Genomic DNA, 6,000 nt, shown 5'->3' with positions numbered 1-6,000 from the left:
GGTGTGTTTTGTCCCTGCTTTGTGGACATCACACCCGCTTGCATGTGTAAAATAAATGACACTACTGATTCAGATCTTGTCTTGGACTGAAATTATTGAAGTGAGTGAGCTTTGTTTCTCACAGTGATTATTTCCAATTTTAGATTAGAATATAACCATCTACCTTTGGCATTCATATCGCTTTAACATTAGTGAATAGCCCACCATTTCTATCATGGAAACTATCACTGACCAGAATCTTGACTGGGTCAGCTGACTACAAGGTCAGATGATAGGCTGGAAATTGTGATGCAATTGTGGTATGCAACCAATCACTGACTGTCCACTATCTACAACCCACAAGTCAGGAGTGTGATGCAACACTGTCCACTTGCCTGCTCCATTAACACTCAAGAAGCTCAGCGCCACCCATGACAGATTAGTCCACTTCACGAACCCCTCATCTGACACATTTGACGCATTCACTCCCTCCACCGCTAATACACAATGATAGCTAGGTTCACAATCACCAAGGCTTCTTCAGCTACACCTTCTAAGCCAGAGACTTCTACCATCTAGAATTATAAGGGTCAAATTAGTTCAATTGGCTGGATAGCAAGCTTAGGATGTGGAATAACACTTAACAGCAGGAGTTCAATTCCCACACTGGTTGAGGTTACTGTGATGGATTCTCATTCTTAAACTCTCCCCTCACATGAGGCATGATTACCCTCAGCTAAATTGCTACCGGTCATTCCTGGCTAAGGGTGATGATTGTGACTTAACGTTTAACCACCCAGAAGGACAAGAACCGCCTATGCTGCAATGACTCTCTCCCCCTGTTGTGGCCTTCTGTCTCCCCACAGTGCAATGAACCTCTCCCCTCCAAGTGATACATCACACAAACTTGGATGTGTGTCACAATTCCTTCACCCTACCAGAGAACTCCCTCACTAATGCCACTGTGAGTGGACTAAAATACATAGATTGCAATGTTCAAGAACACACCTCACTACCAGCTTCCTGAAGGGTATTTGAGATGGACAATAAATGTTGGCCGAACTAACTGCACCATGACTGAAAAGAGTTTGTCTTCACAGTGGAACTCCCATCACAAAAATAAAGCCTTTCCCCGGAAGTGGCTTCCTTATTCAGCAATGACCCACTGTTCCAGCAATAATCCTCTCCCCCTCCCACCCTTAGCCATGGACCTAACCCTAATAGTGACCCTGTGATCCATTCCAAAGGTGTGACTTACTCTACAGCCACCCTCTCACCCAGAACAGATCCCCCTCCCAGTGCCCATCTCACTAGTTCCAAGCCTCTCTCCCTAATGTGTTCGCCCCAGCAGTGACCCAGCACTCCTCCCGAAGAGTAGTCCCCTTTCCTCTGCTATGTGTCCCTCAAAAGATCCCAAATTCATGCCTTCAATGGTCTTTGCCCACACCCCGGCCCCTGTCATCAACTTCCAGCATGACCAACCCATTTTCAGTCCCTATTACAAGCTCCTCACTCTCCCTGGCTCACTATTATCCAGCCCATTGGCCACCTCTGTTTTTTTTCCTCTCTCTCCCCCTCAGGGTTCCCTCTCCACCTCTTACTCCTTTACACCAGCAGCCACCCCTTATCTTCAGCATATATTACCTTGCCCCAACTACCATCAGTTCTGAAGAAGTCACTGGACCCGAACCCTTGATTCTGTTTTCTCTCCACAGATGCTACCAGACCTCTTAAGTTTCTCCTGCAATTTCTGTGTTTCTTACAAAATCTAGCCACTCAAAAAAAGCAGTTTTATGAAAGAATGTTTATTTTTTTTTTACAATGTTGGCTGTTAAAAAGTGACAATTAAAATAGAGATGTGAGCTCTCCAGGCTCAGCTATTGAATGTGACACTCAAGCTGGTCACTTGTCTGAACTGGAAAGTGAAGCATTTGAAGGTTTCTCGCCTTCCCAGCGGAATCTCAATTCTCAAATGTTCCTGAATCGGGAACATTTACCATCCTCCTTTATCCTGTAGCAGGATTTTACTGCTCCTCGGATGCTGCCTGAACTGCTGTGCTCTTCCAGTAATCCGGAATCTGGTTTCCAGCATCTGCAGTCATTGTTTTTAACCAATAAATCCAGCCAGGCGAGGCAATGAACAGCGTGCATTCCAACAGCGAGACTGGACAGCAGTGTTTGGGAAACAGTGTGCAATTGGGAGCAGAGGGAAATATCGGAAGACATGGTAGATAAAGTGATGATGCAGAAAAGCACTTCCTACTGGAATGCACCCAACACACAAACCCATCACCATCAGCCCTTACCTATCACCTCCCCCCACACACCATCTTTTTTCTTCCGGGTCTCCCACCCCCTCCTCTCCCAAGGCTGGTAACAATGACATTCCTGCTCCTGGGAAATGCTGTCTGACCCAGCTGTGATCTTCCAGCTCCACATCTATTGACCCCGCCTTCCAGCACCTTGCTGTCTCCCTTTCCTTTTCCTGTTTTCCGGCTGCTTTCTGCTCTTGTTTGCCACAGACTGCTGTCTCCATGTTTTTACACAGTCACATTGTCCGCCTGCCCGTTTGGCACTGGGTTTCTTCCCGCTTCGTCACTTGTTTACCACAGACTGCTGTCTCCATGTTTTACACAGTCACATTGTCCGCCTGCCCGTTTGGCACTGGGTTGCTTCCCGCTTCGTCACTCTCCCGACGATGAGGAACTGATACACCATGTTTAAAAAAAACCCCAAAAACCCACACACCCACACAGTTTCAGCATCGCCTTTCTCTTCTAACCCCCACCCCCCCCGAATGTTGCTACATCTGACTGTGCATGTTACACACAGCACATCAATAAATATTGATACAATATAGTTATTAACTCCATTTCTAACCTGCTCAGCTAAAAAGGGTCTTCACCCGCATCTCTCTCGACTCCGAGTCCCCGCTGGAGTGGGGGGGACTGTTGAGAAATTTCCTTTCTGGCGTTCCCCGACTCAAAATATTCTTACAATTACAACCGCCGGGGTCAACGCACGGAATTTCCCCTCCTGCACTGAACTCTCTCTCAGGGGGTTTGGGTGTTGAGGACATCCCCTCTGTTAGCTCGGCATTTCCTTTCTGGCGTTCCCCGACTCAAAATATTCTTACAATTACAACCGCCGGGGTCAACGCACGGAATTTCCCCTCCTGCACTGAACTCTTTCTCAGGTTTGGGTGTTGAGGACATCCCCTCTGTTAGCTCGGCTTTTCATATTTAGCTTCAATGCAGCGATCCAGAAAGGCAGAGACGCTGACCGCCAGGAGTATCTCGCACACCCTGCAAAACAGGAAAATACCAGGATTCGGAGATGCCGCTGTTGGACTGGGGTGGACAAAGTTACAAAGCACACAGCACCAGGTTATAGTCCAACAGGTTTAATCGGAAGCACTAGCTTTCGGACCATCGCTCACAACCACCTGATGAAGGAGCGTCGCTCCGAAAACTAGTGCTTCCGATTAAACCTGTTGGACTATAACCTGGCGTTGTGTGATTTTTAACGAGGAAAATACCAACACGTTAGAAACCGAGGAATAATCATCCATCGAGCTCCAATCCCCCAACACCGGAAAGTTAAACATTCATAAAGCGTTTGGGGGGGATTCCGGGCAATATCTTACCTTCTCCAAATCCGAACATCTATTCGGTTATTTGCAGGATTTCGTTTTGAAGTCATGTTCGTCACCTGCAATAAATATTCTGAATGTGAATGTTGGTCTTTCTTTCCCTCTCGGGGGAGGGGGAAGAGAGAGAAAGAAAGAGAGGGGTGGAGAGAGAGAGAAACTTCCCTTATCTTACGCCCAGATCTGCCCATTTCTCCAAATCAATGTCCATCTGTCTCCCTTACCCACTCTCTCTGCTTGTATCTTCCAGGATTGGGAGGAGCCGGTGTTCGACAAAGTTAACAAAATCACAACCGCCCGATGAAGGAGCAGCGCACCGAAAGTTAGTGCTTCCAAATAAACCTGTTGGACTGTAACCTGGGATTGTGAGATTGTTAACTCTTACCTCCCAGACACATCTGTGTGTGTCTCTCTCTCTCTGCTATACTCGGAAATCATAAAGTACAAACAAATATTTATAACAGGCAGTTGTGTCCCCGTTACGGGTGCATTTTAAAATAAAATTCGCTTAATCTCTGAGCCTTTTGTTTCCTCTCCAGCGGACAGATTCTGCCTATCGTTAACGAATCCTTTGTTTCCAGCACCCCCTCCCCTCCCCAACACCTCAGTAAGATGAAGTTTTCTGAGGTGCTATCACAAGCCAGCAACCCCCTCGCCCCAACACGCACACAGCCGTTCCCGGACGATCAGATAGTCTTACAGGCTTTTACTTTGGCGTACCTTGGGTTTTGTAGCTGGGATTCGACCTGCTGAACCAGGAAGGAAAGCGGGTGGAATGGGGTGTCCCTGAGACTCGAACCCCCGACGCGGTGCTAACTGCCTGAGCTCTGAGTTCCGCCACCTTACCCCTCAACCAATGGAAATTTAGCTGAGCAGTGTGAGAAATGCTAGCTCGCTGAATGCTGCTGCTATTTAATATATCCAGTCAGAGAACGCCTATTTTCTGCTCCGCCCCCCGAATAGTTGAAAGTGAAAAGACCTGAATTGAATCGTATTTATTGTTACTGTCTGGGGGCACAGTGAAAAAACTTTGTCTTGCGATCAATACAGGCAGATCCCAGAGTTAAATAGCATAGCTAAGTAAATAATAGGTAGACAACAGCAAACACAAAAACACAAGTACAGGCAAATGCTAAGAGTTTGTGAGTCCATTCGGTATTCTAACAACAGTGGGGTAGAAACTGTTTCGAAACCGGCTGGTGCATGTGTTCAGGCTTCTGTACCTTCTCCCTCGATGGTAGAGGTTGTAGAAAAACATTGCCAGGGTGGGATGGATCTTTGAGAATGCTGGCAGCCTTTCCTTGACAGTGGGCCTGGTAGATGGATGCATAGAGATGTACAGCATGGAAACAGACCCTTCGGTCCTACCCGTCCATGCCGACCAGATACCCCAACCCAATCTAGTCCCACCTGCCAGCGCCCGGCCCATATCCCTCCAAACCCTTCCTATGCCCATTCAGATGCCTTTAAAATGTTGTAATTGTACCAGCCTCCACCATTTCCTCTGGCAGCTCATTCCATACACATACCACCCTCTGTGTGAAAAAGTTGCCCTTTAGGTCCCTTTTATATCTTTCTCCTCGGTCCTTGGTGTGTGTTCAGGCTTCTGTATCTTCTACCTGACGGAAGAGGTTGTCGGAGATCATTACCGGGTTGGGCTGGGTCTTTGATGATGTTGGCAGCTTTTCCATGACGGCAAGCTGTGTAAATGGTATCCATGGATGATAGGTTGGCTTCCATGATGGTCTGCGCTATACACACCACCTTCTGCAGTTGCCGTAAAAGGCCGTTATGCACCCGGACAGTATGCTTTTTATGGTGCTTCTGGAAAGGTTGGTGAGGGTCCTTATGGACATGCCAAATTTCCTGAGCCACCTGAGGAAGAAGAGATGTTGTTTTGTCTTATTGACTATACCATCTATGTGGGAAGTCCAGGACAGTTTGTTGATTATCGTCACTCGGAGGAACTTGATGCTCTCCACCCTCTTAAGCTCTGCTCAGTTGATGTAGATGGGGGCGTGTTCTCCTCCATTCTCTCTGAAGACAATGATCAGTTCCTATGTTTTGCTGACTTTGAGATACAGTTGTTATCATCACGGGCGGCACGATGGCTCATTGGTTAGCACTGCTGCCTCACAGCACCAGCCCAATTCCAGCCTCAGGCAACCGTCTGTGTGGAATTTGTACATTCTCCCTGTGTCTGCGTGGGTTTCCTTCGGGTGCTCCGGTTTCCCCCCGCAATCCAAAGATGTGCAGGTCAGGTGAATAGGCCATGCTAAGTTGTCCATAGTGCGAGGTGCATTAGTCAGGGGGGTTACTCTTCAGCGGGTTGCTGTGGACTTGTTGGGCCGAAGGGCCTGTTTCCACACTAA

The 6,000-nt window shown here is 47.6% G+C and overlaps 1 long non-coding RNA gene across 1 annotated transcript; it reads right to left on the bottom strand.

Annotated features, from left to right (window-relative positions):
- Positions 1-3,082: 3,082 nt before the first annotated feature.
- On the bottom strand, positions 3,083-4,524 carry LOC122541172. Its single transcript, XR_006309540.1, has 3 exons — positions 4,349-4,524; positions 3,626-3,690; positions 3,083-3,284 (listed from the first exon to the last, which is right to left on the bottom strand). It is a non-coding gene; the product is annotated as an uncharacterized LOC122541172 (long non-coding RNA).
- Positions 4,525-6,000: the final 1,476 nt, after the last annotated feature.

The sequence above is a fragment of the Chiloscyllium plagiosum genome, chromosome 37 (assembly GCF_004010195.1).
Source record: "Chiloscyllium plagiosum isolate BGI_BamShark_2017 chromosome 37, ASM401019v2, whole genome shotgun sequence".
In the NCBI taxonomy this organism is placed as follows: Eukaryota; Metazoa; Chordata; class Chondrichthyes; order Orectolobiformes; family Hemiscylliidae; genus Chiloscyllium; species Chiloscyllium plagiosum.
This window is presented reverse-complemented; position numbering and strand designations above follow the sequence as displayed.